The following is a 12,946-nucleotide window of genomic DNA, read 5'->3' on the forward strand; positions in this document are numbered from 1 at the left end:
GTAGTAATTAGGTAAACAAACATATTATAGTTATATTAAATAAATAGGAGTAATTCTTTACAACGCTGTATAAAATATATGATTGTGAATACATAAACATTTTCCAGATCAGTAACTGCTGCCTTAAATAATGTATGTACTGCAGCATCTGCAAATGTACTCAGTACAACAAACTAAGAACCAGTCAGCTTTATCCAAAAAGGAATATGTTCTATTTTTAGCCATTCTACACTCCGAGTCCACCTGAGAATGTGGTACTGCAACCAGTTATAAAATAGATTTGCAAATTTCACTCTCCTTTTCTCCCTATAGGTGCTCCTGCAGCCTTTGTTAAAAAGGGTTGTTACCTTATACCCAATTTTAACATGTGTTATAAGAACAAAATGGTTTTAAGGGGCATACCCACGGGGCAAATTTACCCCCATTTCTAGGTGATCTGATCAGAATGCCTAGAAATGAAGCACTGCTAGCTCCGTGTGTATGGCCCCGGGCAAAGGCGATGTGCAGTCCCGTGCGGCGCTATCAGAGATTGACATTGCTGGATCACTGGATTTTGCCTATTGGCTAAACTCCATTCAGCACAGATCGCTCAGCACACATCGCAATACGTGCATCAGCACATCGCTCAGCACGGGCTGCAGTTGCCCCATGTGTACCGGGCTTTAGAACAGACTGTTTGGGATAGGTAGTGTTGCTACACCTACTGACTGAGCTGTGAAGAACAAGAAGACTCCTGTAATATGCTGTAGCTACTGTATGTATGATACTCTCCAGTCCCTACTATACCAATACAGTGTATCTGTATACAGCAGGGGGTGCAGAATCTGTCTATGCAGCATTTACTATACATGTGGGATCCTAGGAGGGGTGCATGCTGAACACATCAACAATATGACGTGAATCTTAAGCAGAAGCAGGGCTGCCTCCTGGTACTTCTGTCCCAGGCCGAGGCAGAAAGGGGGCCCTGGACTGGAATCAAGTATAATTCGTCATCAACAAAGTTCACATTTCCCATGAAGCAATGTTGACACAGAGTAGTGCAGCCAGTTATGCAGATACTGGAGTACTTACCAAGCATGCCATGGGTTTGAGAAGGGGGGCTGCCTACTTTGTCAGTCCTGGCTCCACAATTTTATTAGGGAGGTTGTAAGGATCCCACATCACATTAATGCTGCCCACCTTTATTACTGGACAATAAGCAATCAAACATTGTTGCAACATAACATAACCATAACAATAGTAAAACTAAATAACAAGTGTGGGTGGTCAAGGTTACCATGTCTATGGGAGACAGCCATAAAAAGCAATATAGACATTTAGTATATCTGTTATATAAAATACAGTAGTCTATTTGCATTGCAGGAACCTCCAGCTGCACCAGCAGGTGTGCCAGCTGCACAGTAATGCAGCCACACACTGTAATGCACCCTGGTATAGTGTCCGGTGCCCAGGACATTGCAGTCAACAGCCTCTCTCTCACACTCTCACTCTCTCTCTCTCCAGCACGGCTCTGCTTGTACTGGTGCTGCTGCCTTCCCCACTCCACCCCTTCCTCTCCACAGCAACCTCCGTGTCAGCTTCAGCACCACCAGCAGCGGACAGCGTCCCAGGGACTGGAAGCTGCAAGCACGAACGGGAGGGTGCTTTAGGGGAAACTTGTGCCGGACTTGTCTGATGCTCTGCATCTGCAGCATTTGCAACAAGGAAGCAAAGAGAGGGTCTTGCAAAGACACCTGATTCCCTTTATCTCCCAGCTCATCCACTTCAAGGTGGCAGCAACCCGAGCTCTGCCAGGGTCTTGCTGCATATGCCAGTCTCCCACCTCCATCCAGCATCTCACCACCTTGCTCCTGCCCCATAGCACCCCCTCCATACCTCCATCCAGTCCTCCCACCTCCTCTGCCTGCAAGCCAGCCTGGCTCCAAGTCACGTGTCAGTGCCCGAGGCAGAGACCGAGAGAGAGAGAAGCTGCTCACTCCTTCTCACACCGCCATACTGTATTTTACTCCTAAATAATCCCATTTTTATTACAACATTTTACCCCCCACTGGGTGAGTACCTTCTCGGTGACATTCTTGTCTTTTTTTTTTTTTTTTTTTGTCTTTTTCTTTTTTTTTTTTTGTTTTCTTTTTCTTATTATATATATATATTTTTTTTTATATACAGAAAAAAAAACTTCTTTTGCTGATTGTTTAAGATGGGAGCTGGGGCATGCTTTTTAACCCTGAGTGCAAGTTTTTGTAGCAGGCTGGGTGCTAGAGAGAGAGGTGCTGAATCTGCTAGCTGCTGGGAGAGAGCCACAGCTCACACAGTATATGCAACTGGTTTTCATTGACAATGTGAAGTAGATGTACAGTAGTGTTCTTATTTTTAATTATTATCCTTTTTTTTTTTTTTTTTTTTTTTACATACCAAAGCATGTTTGTAACTCTTGATTCTATTTTTGCTGCTTTATCTTTTTGGTGTATATTGGATTTGCAATACATTTCAGTGTCTCCAAGAGTTTGTCTTCTTGTTACCTCTGGTGCAAGATGTTAATTTTCTTTTTCTTTTCTTGAACCTTGGCAAAAAAAAAAAGCACCATTTTTTATTTTTGCTTTTGTTTTGTTTTTACTTCCCTCTAAAAATTCTATTTAACCGTTTCATAACTTTTTCTTACAATTGTGATCATTTTTTTTTTAAATATTATTATTACTATTATTATTCTTACCCCATCACCCATTTGATTGCCATTGGCTTCTGCATATTTTATTTGTCCTCTCCTGAAGTAATTTTGGGGGTACAAAAAATATATATATTTATATATCTGCTTTGTGCACCTATTTACAATTCCAATTGATGGCAGTGGAAGGTATTTTTTTTTCTGGAAAAATGAAGTGCGGTTTGGTTTCCTTGTCAACAGAAGATGAAGTGAACATCTGAGACACTCACTGTGCAGGTACTTCATCCCTTGAAGGCGTTTCCGCTGTTTGCATCCACAAGAGCAGGAACTAAACTAGCTATTGCTTATCATTATCTATGTAATGTATGCATATTACTCAGTACTCTTGTAACATAGCTGAGCAGTTACAGTACTTTGTAACTTACAGTAGTTGCAGCATACAGTATGTATGCAATACCATTCAGAGTGTTAATAAGTTTAATGTTGGTTTGGTCCTCAAAGTGTTCTAGAACTGTATTGAGTTAATATGATAATTACTATATTTAAGGTATGTAGATATAAAGATAAAGCTATCCATGCAAGCCCTGTAGTCAGAGGCGTACCTAGATAATCGTGGGCCCCATTGCAAAATTTTGTAAGGGCCCCCTATTTAGCAACTGATGGTGATAAATGTATGTAAAACATATACTTAGACAGCAAATATGGGCCCCCTTCAGCTCTGGGCCCCATAGCAGCTGCACCCCTTGCACCTATGGTAGTTACGCCCTTGCCTGTAGTGTAGTACATCACCGTCACTAACTCTGTTAGTCCATCTGGAAATTAAGTGGCATCCTATTAATTAGCATGATAGACAACTGTTTTGTTTGCAGAGTGTGGTATTGTATTTTTATAACAAGCTACAGCTCTGAAAAGGTCAACAGACATCTCAGGAGTTATGCTAACTGCAGCCTTTGTCAAATGTATCTCTGACAATCTCATGTTACCTAGTTTACTGTTGGATGAATGGCTTAAGCATCATTCCAGATTTGTTGGCACTGGGTAAGGAAATTGCTGTTTACCAACATTATATACATCATATTGGCTGACATCTATTGTGTCGCTGTCGCTCTTTTATTGTCATTGATGATTTAATACTATCTGGAGAACATACCAGCATATTACGTTCTGTGTTTCAACGTCAGTCAGTGTTTCGAGGGCTTGCAGGTGTATTTAACATAGCTGGAGGAAAGACATAAACAAGAATAGTTTAGTTGCGATGCAGAGGTGTAAGCCATCCTTCAACAGTGAAGTATTGTTGCCCCAAGCAGTTTCAGACATGGGTAGTGATGCTGTCATTTAAGAGGTTGATATATTACAAATGGGATGCAAAAGATCTATCACACAGAGTGAATTTACTTTTAAGACAGGCTTACTAATTCTCATTATCAATTAATATAAAATACACTTTTTTAGACATTGCAGTTGAAGAATGTCATAGTAGATATTTGATTCTTGACTTATCCTGTTGATATGATACAGTGCATTTGTTTCTTATTGGAATTACAGTAATGTCAAACATTTTCTGGATACTTCCAGAGAATGCCTTCACATACTTTACATACAGAACTGTATTATACTATTACAATACTCAAAAGACTGTTACAGTATACTGTAATATTTGTTTGATAAATAATGTAAGTACATGATATATGTGATATATGTACACTAAGTACTGTAACTGAGGGTTTTCTGGCCAGGTAAATGCCTGTAGAAGACTGTACTGTATTTCAAAGAGCTGTTGGACAATACCTTGTAAAAACTGCATTTCTTTTCAGTTAATACATACACTGCATATGATGCTTTATGTGTAAGCTATGCATTATAATTTGTGGTTCAACTCTTGCTAAACTGCTGAATGGGCATTTTCCATAACATACTGTATACATATATCATACAGGTTTTAATAACATAATACTGAACAAATTAGTATAGTATATGATAACCATCTGGTTTACATTACTGTGCTGGATCGCAATACATAGACGAGTGTGGGGTTCACGAATTCAATGGACAAAAGTTTGTGCAGTAATAGGTAGATATTATACACACGATGCCAATATATGTGTAAACGCCTATAAATAATATCTATATAAACACTGAGATGTAAATTCATTGCTTATAATGGTAATTGGTTATGTCATCATGATAATCAGTAACAAAATGTACAAATGTTTAAGGATCAGTGCACCTTCTACTTAGATTTTAGGGGTGGTAGAACTCAAATGGATGTTTAAGACTTGTACAAACATACTCTGCCTACAGTCTTTGCTTTTATAAGGTCACACAAATGATCTGTGACTTGTAATATCCATATAAATAACAGTAGAGAATGTATTATCCCATTTGTATTGTAGTCAGTACATGAAGACATGTGGCTAGTACAGTATATTCTTTAATCATAACATCCCATGGATTTCAACGGTTTGACATTTGGTCATTTAGCCTCAGTAGCATAACACATTAGTTGCATAAATACAAGATGTGATTGCAAAGTTGAAGTTTTAGAACTACTGAATAAAGTGTGTATTCATGTCAGTAAGTGTTAGGCATCTGATGATACAACACTTCCAGTTAAATTTAAGATGAATTAATGTAATGGGAACCAGAAAGCACAATACCAATCTGTAGTATTATGAGCATTAATGTAACATTGTTTTATGGTTAAGGGATATTGTTTTGTTTACCCGGAAATATTAGGTATTCTTGTGACAGTGGGCCACCTTTAATGCCCTTTTCCAGTTACATTTAATGTATGGTTTCAATCTCTACTCTACCGTTATCCAGTCAACATCGATCTGGAAAACATTGACTCAGTGGTTGTAGGAAGTCATGTTCTGGACAAGGTACAAAACAAAAAGCATTTTAATGGATAAAAACAGAAAGTTAAAAAGACATAGTTAAAAAGACATAGCAAATAAAAAAAGGAAGATAAAAAGTCATAAAAGGTATTCCAAATGCATACATATACTAATATTAGCATATAATTAAAATAAAATAAACAGTAGTGGTTCCTAACATATGGTTAGACCAGTCGAGACATGTATGTACGGTACATGAGGAAATGATTAGCTGAGTTATAAAATTCATGAGATCACTTTAAATTAATCAAATGCAGGTTATGTCATCATTAATAGTAAACCTTAACTTTTACACACTTTTATAAAAAATGTATACTGTATATCTATATATAAAAGCCTTACTACTCCTTACCTTTTTGAGGTGAAGTCCTACCAGTGACCACTAGAGGCTACTAGAGGGACCAAACTACTCTTTAACACAAAGTGAAAGCAAAATGATCTGTTTCAAACTTGCTGTATATGAAGAGAGAGCTGTGAAGACAGATATTGGAGTGAGGAGCAGATAGAGACTAAGTCGTCATTTTGATGGATTGTTATTTAGTTCTATATAATCAAATATTGATATTTACACATGACAGCTATGTAAAATTATGAACATAGACCACACGCATACTTGGTCAGTAAGGCAAATTAAATACATAGAATGGTCAATGTTCACAACATATATGTAAGTTAATGCACTGTTTCTAGGCCATTGCATTCATTTTGCTGTATTCAAGACCTTTCTTCCCACTCTTCAAATGCTATTCCTTTACACCTGACTGCATATTAAATAAAATCTAGTGTTCAAAGTTAAATTCTAAGATATGACACCCTCATTAAACTCTTACATCCATTCATCTCATTTATATTTTCCAGGAACTCTGCAAAAGGGAAATTCCACTTTAAGGGGCTGATTCAGGTTGGCTCGGTAAGCCGCGATCACAGCTTACCGAGCGCCTGATTCCCATGCAAACACCCACCCCCCCCCCCGCTGCCAACGTTAACATTCGAGGGCATGTGTAGGAAGACACATCCCCTCACATGCCTCTGCTGCCCATTGAATGATTTCTCCTTGCTTCAAAAATAAAATGCAGTGGAGTAATAGGAAGTATTTGGGGCACCAAGATGAAGACAGGGAGGCTGACGTCATATGACGTCAGCCGCCCACCCCGGAAGACATCATCCCGTACACGTACCCATGGGAATGCCTCATGGGAATGCCCTTAAACCGTTGGGAGTTCCGATGGGTGATTTCCATCTCTACCACCATCTGCCTGCAGCCCGCCCTGATACTTGCAAATGGCTCGGCAACTATGCAATTCGCCTAAGCCTTTCGCAAACAAGGCCTGCATATGCGCATAATAGACCATGCGCAGTCCCAAAAACATCAGGACGAACTCACAGTGTTGTGTGACAATCAGATTCAACCCCTAAGTATGTTCTCTTCTCTTTTCCACTGATCCTCTAGGATTCTTCCATCTTGCCCAAAGAATTTAGCTCTTGCAATATCAGACATTCACTATGTCTTGCGGCATTTACCCAATCCATTAAATTTAATATTTTCAAACAGGTATATAGCCTGACCCCATAACTCACCTCACTGAAATTACTTGTCAACTTTTTCCCCACCATGATCTGATATACAATGTGCACTCACCCTGTCAACTGATATGTGCCATCTCTTCTTTCTACTCCTTTTACCTTTAGATTATAAACTTTCTTACGTTTCTAGTTCTTGTGTTTCCATGTTGTGTAAATGTTAACATTTACATAATTGGTAAAAGGCTTTGTAATATTGATTAAAGAGCTGTGGGATATACTTTAATTAGTTACTTAATTAAGCAATTAAATAAATAATAATGCTACTTATAAAATGTATTTGATTGGGTTGGACAAATCAGATAGGGAATATCTTTTTAGAAACCTAGTGGGAAGACAGTTAACTGAGTAACAGCACTTCTATATATAAATTGGTCATGCAGCCGATAATAGCATCCAGAGATGCACCAATGATGTGTAATTGCTTGTATTAATATCACTGTCACTGGTTCGGTCACATCTAAAGCAAGTAATATAGGTTGTCAACAAGAAATAACAGACAAAAACTAGGGAATGGTACTGTATTCATACATTGAAGGTATGGGTTACATTTGTTTATCTAACAAAAAGAAATCAGAAATCAAATAAGGAATAATAATAATTATATTCCATCTCCAAAGAATATATATATCATTATCCATGTGGGCAGGAGTTAAAGTGAGGGGGAACTGGGTGGAATTGAGTTCCACCACCTCTAATGGTGAGGTGGAACATTTTAACCTCCACATTGGCCCTGCACAGTACTTCTCACAGAAAAGCATTCTAGTTTAGAGGGGGATGCCCAAAACCGTACCATTGGCCATGTCTCTGCCTAATGGGGGGAGGGGAGGGGGGGGGGAATTCGGTAGCATAGAAAAAGTGAGTTCCACCACCTCTACATGTCCACTTTATGCCCTGCATGTGGGTATATAAATATAAGCAGCTCTCAGCTACACACCTAATGAAGGGCAGATGTTCTAGACATTATTTGAGAGCGCTTTCACATTTATTTTTCAAAATTTCAATTATTCATATAAAAAAATTAAAAAAATATATATAAATGAGAGACAAACCACCACAGTATGTGGATAGCCAGCTCCATAGGTTAGGCCGGAGAGAAGACCCCTGCATTAGCCATGTAGCCTCTCCATCTTGTAGTGGCTGACTGTGCTGCATGGTACCAACCACCTCGCCATCTGTCCTAGGGGGCACCATTCAGTCTTTTCAGGAGAGGATGGAAATGATAAATGTGGGATAAAAAGGCTGTTCACAACCTGGCAGTTGTAACAGAATAGAACACACACAATTACTTTAATACACTTTTTTTTTTACTTTTTTGTTTTTTTCCCCCTGGTTTTAAAAAATTAGTCCCAGTAATCATATATTTTGGTACTCTTTACCTAGAACGGCACCCATCGCGGGCATCGCATGTACATCGCATGCCATTATAATGGCATGCGATGCGACCGATGCGATGCCCGCGATTTTACATAGAAATGCATGTTAAAATGTAAATCGCATTGGTCGTATCGCATGCGGCCAAAAAAACGCATGTGATGCGACCGACGCAATTACCACGATTTTACATAGGGAACAATGTTAAATGGCCCAATTGACCCAATTTTACATAGGGAACAATGTTAAATGGCCCACAGACCGCAAATAGCCACCCTGAAGTGTAAAATGGCCCCCCCAATTGTTAACGCCACCCCACAATCAACGTCAACCGGAAGCGTGGCGAGCGCAGCGAGCCCGCGAGGGGCGGCGGTATGCGAGGGGCGGCGGTACGCGTCCTCCGACCTTTTCATACCCTCACTATCCACGTTGGCGTGGGGTTGAGAATAGAAAGTGTGGCGAGCGCAGCGAGCCACCGAGCCCGAAATGTGGCGAGGGGACGCGGATACCTGGGAAGCCCGCGAGGGGACGCGGATACCTGTGAAGGTATCCGCATCCCCTCGCGGGGCTCGCTGCGCACGCCACGCTTCGGGCTCGGTGGCTCGCTGCGCTCGCCACACTTTCTATTCTCAACTCCACGCGACGTGGATAGTGGGGGTATGAAAAGGTCGGGTTGACGTTGATCGTGGGGTGGCGTTAACAATTGGGGGGGCCATTTCACACTTCAGGGTGGCTATTTGGGGTCTGTGGGCCATTTAACATTGTTCCCTATGTAAAATCGGGTCAATTGGGCCATTTAACATTGTTCCCTATGTAAAATTGCGGTAATCGCGTCGGTCGCATCGCATGCGATTTTTTGGCCGCATGCGATGCGACCGACGTGATTTTTTACCTTGCGATGACTAAGATCAAAATCGTGGGTGCCGTTCTAGGTAAAGAGTACCTATATTTTTAATACAGAGCTAATTAACATTGGGTCTAATTCAGAGTTGTACGCAAATGCAGTTGTAACGAGATTTTCTAGGCTACAGAGCTGCTATTGTTAGTAAGTGAAGCTGTTAACCAGAAAATGGATATTAAGGGGAGCCCCATGGCCATGGAGACTGGACACGGCATCGGCGATGCAGGTGCCATGTCTTCATATATACTAGCTCATAGCTGATAGCAGATACATGTCCCAAAAACATCCTGCGATTTTGCAACCACCAGACAGTCCCTTCTTGTCAATCACTTTGCGATGAAATCTTCATTGAGAGCAGGAATTCTGGAGCACCTTGATACAAGAGCAGTGCGATCGCAGCACATGCACCATCTGCTGATAATTACTCATTTGCGTGGATAACGGTGAAGCGTACAACTCAGTATAACAGACCTCTTAGTAATGCATTAGAAAACGGCTTTATTTCCAAGAATAAATATTCAGCCATGAAACAATTGAGTTCCTTAGGTGTTGAAGATACATCTTTGATGTTTGATTTTAAAGTGTAAATGATTGCCGCTTTAAATAAACTGGAGATTTCTTACCAAATCTCTCACTTTCTGAATCTCTTATCCTATTAAATTTCACCCCTGATGTAGATATTTCAAAAAAAATCTTTGTACTGTATCATAAATGCTCATTTCATATTGCTGTGTGAAACCATGAGTCATTATAAAGGGAATTAGTAAGCCCGCTTGAATCAAAAGCTTTGAAAGCTAGTCTGCTACCTTGTGATTGCCTCCGTGTTTGTGTATGTGTGAGAGAAAATGAGATGTCTTTTCACTCACTATCAACAGATGGCATTGTTTTGGAGAAACACACACAAACACTAGACACATATATATAGACTAGGTGATTCATCGCGCCCTACGGGCGCTCTTCACACCGTCGTAGGGGGCTGCGCCCCATTAAAATGACACTGATGGAATCTGCTGCGCTATATAAGACACTGTCACGGAATCTGCTGCTCTATATAAGACACTGTAACGTAATCTGCTGCGCTATATAAGACACTGTAACGGAATCTGCTGCTCTATATAAGACACTGTAACGGAATCCGCTGCGTTATATAAGACACTGTAACGGAATCTGCTGCGCTATATAAGACACTGTAACAGAATCTGCTGCGCTATATAAGACACTGTAACGGAATCTGCTGCGCTATATAAGACACTGTAACGGAATCTGCTGCGCTATATAAGACGCTGTAACGGAATCTGCTGCGCTATATAAGACGCTGTAACGGAATCTGCTGCGCTATATAAGACGCTGTAACGGAATCTGCTGCGCTATATAAGACGCTGTAACGGAATCTGCTGCGCTATATAAGACACTGTAACGGAATCTGCTGCGCAATATAAGACACTGTAACGGAATCTGCTGCGCTATATAAGACACTAACGGAATCTGCTGCGCTATATAAGACACTGTAACGGAATCTGCTGCACTATATAAGACACTGTAACGGAATCTGCTACGCTACATAAGACGCTGTAACGGAATCTGCTATGCTATATAAGACACTGCAACGGAATCTGCTACGCTATATAAGACACTGCAATGGAATCTGCTGCGCTATATAAGAAGCTGTAACGGAATCTGCTGCGCTATATAAGACACTGTAACGGAATCTGCTGCGCTATATAAGACACTGTAACGGAATCTGCTGCGCTATATAAGACACTGTAACAGAATCTGCTGCGCTATATAAGACACTAACGGAATCTGCTGCGCTATATAAGACGCTGTAACGGAATCTGCTGAGCTATATAAGACGCTGTAACGGAATCTGCTGCGCTATATAAGATACTGTAAATAAATACAGCATCCCCGCCCCTCCCCCGGCCCCATCAATCCCCCAAACCCCAAGTTTATAACATCATTAATTAGCTATATAAAAAAAATCCACCTTCACCTTGTAGATAAGGATCAATGATTGCAGCAGGTCCAGGGCAGCACGGGCAGCAGCAGAACACCTTCTCCTCCAGGCTACAGCCAGCGCTTGGGATGGCTGATAACGCTGTTGTAGCCAGGGAGGAGGGTAGCATGGGCAGGTGGGTGACTGTAAGAGGAGTTATGCTGCGCTGCGCTGCCCGGAAGCCGGCCCGAGCAGCAGCAGCAACAGAGAGCAGTGAATTAGCCGCCCGGCCTCACTGTCCGGTCCGTGACGTTTGGACCGGGTGAGCAGGGCAAGAGGCAGGCGGTGGGCAGGGCAGCCGCCGGCGCACGCTGCCTGTTAAGTTGTATTCTTAAGATCTAGTGCACCCTGCATCAAATGCTTTAAATGCCTCCAGGCTCCAGCTGTCAGCAAGGGGGATTCAAGCAGATCCACGCTATTCCATCCCCCTGCCGAGTGAGACAATCCTGAGGGTGAGAGGAGTCACACCCTCGGGGTTGTCTCACTCGGCAGGGGGATGGCATAGCGCAAAGCTCCGGTCCACTGCTGCTTGATACCCCCTTGCTGACAGCAAGCCGGAGCCTGGAGGTAATTAACGCATTTACCACTACACTGCGGTGGTGGTGGTGGGGGGGGGGGGTGTTGTTATCGGGGCAGGTGGCTTTGGCGGCGGCAGGACGCTTGTTAGGCTGAGCTGAGTGTCCTGACTCCTGAGGCTGCGCAGGCCAGACATTAAGGTGCCCGTGCGCAAGACGTAAAAGCTGGCTGCAGTGCTTAATGCAGCCTAAGCCAGCCTGCCTGCTTTTGGGGAACTGCAATTGTGGCCAGACATGATGGGTGGAAGGAGGCGGAACTGAATTCCAGCTTCAATAAGAACTTCCGCCCCGTTCCGGCCCACTTTAACCCCTGGTTCTCTTCTTCTGTTATATATTTGGCTACGATCTTGCAGGCTGGGTGGTGTGTGACCCCGCCCAGCGTTACAGCCGCAGATGATTGACAGATGTAGCCAAATATATAAGAGATGATACGCATGTATAACTTCCCATCTTTTCCATAGCAATTATAAAACCAAAGCTAACAGAGGGTAACAATAAAAACTTTGGTAATTTACATACAGCAGATTTTAAAATCAAGACATGTACAGTGTGTAGGCTAATTTATAAGACGACTAGAAAAGGTGCTAAAATGGAGAGAGTGTCAAATGAACTCTAGATCTGCTTGGCAGAAAGTCGGCACCAGGAGAATAACAATGTGTTATGAGCCAAAATCTCAAGCGGTTGTGGGAGCCCTACTGTATATCACATTGTCCATATAACAAATTAATACGTTTATTACAATGACGTAAAGGATCCACTTTCCCTTGGTTTGAGTTGGTAGATGTATACCGACATTGTCACATTAGGACAATATAATATAATTCAGCAAATACTTTACAGTTGCACTAAAGAATAAAAGTGCAGTGTCAGCTTAGCAGTGATCTTTTTTATACAGATAAAGGATAAAAGCTCAAGGACGAATCTCTCGTACTTTGATTAGCATTGTACTGGTAAATATAA

At 41.5% G+C, this 12,946-nt stretch overlaps 1 protein-coding gene across 6 annotated transcripts in view; it reads left to right on the forward strand.

Annotated features, from left to right (window-relative positions):
• The first annotated feature begins 1,563 nt into the window (after nt 1-1,563).
• Nucleotides 1,564-12,946, forward strand: part of RALYL (RALY RNA binding protein like) — a 589,572-nt gene continuing 578,189 nt past the window's right edge. For 2 of the 6 annotated variants that reach the window (XM_083187340.1, XM_083187342.1), the window contains exon 1: nt 1,569-2,051. The gene's annotated coding sequence lies outside the window, so the exon portion shown is untranslated. Of the gene's footprint in view, nt 2,052-2,159; nt 2,939-12,946 lie in introns of those variants that run through there. The other 4 variants (XM_083187341.1, XM_083187343.1, XM_083187344.1 and 1 more) reach the window with 3 other exon arrangements.

Source organism: Crinia signifera, chromosome 5 (assembly GCF_055691185.1).
Source record: "Crinia signifera chromosome 5, ASM5569118v1, whole genome shotgun sequence".
NCBI lineage: Eukaryota > Metazoa > Chordata > Amphibia > Anura > Myobatrachidae > Crinia > Crinia signifera.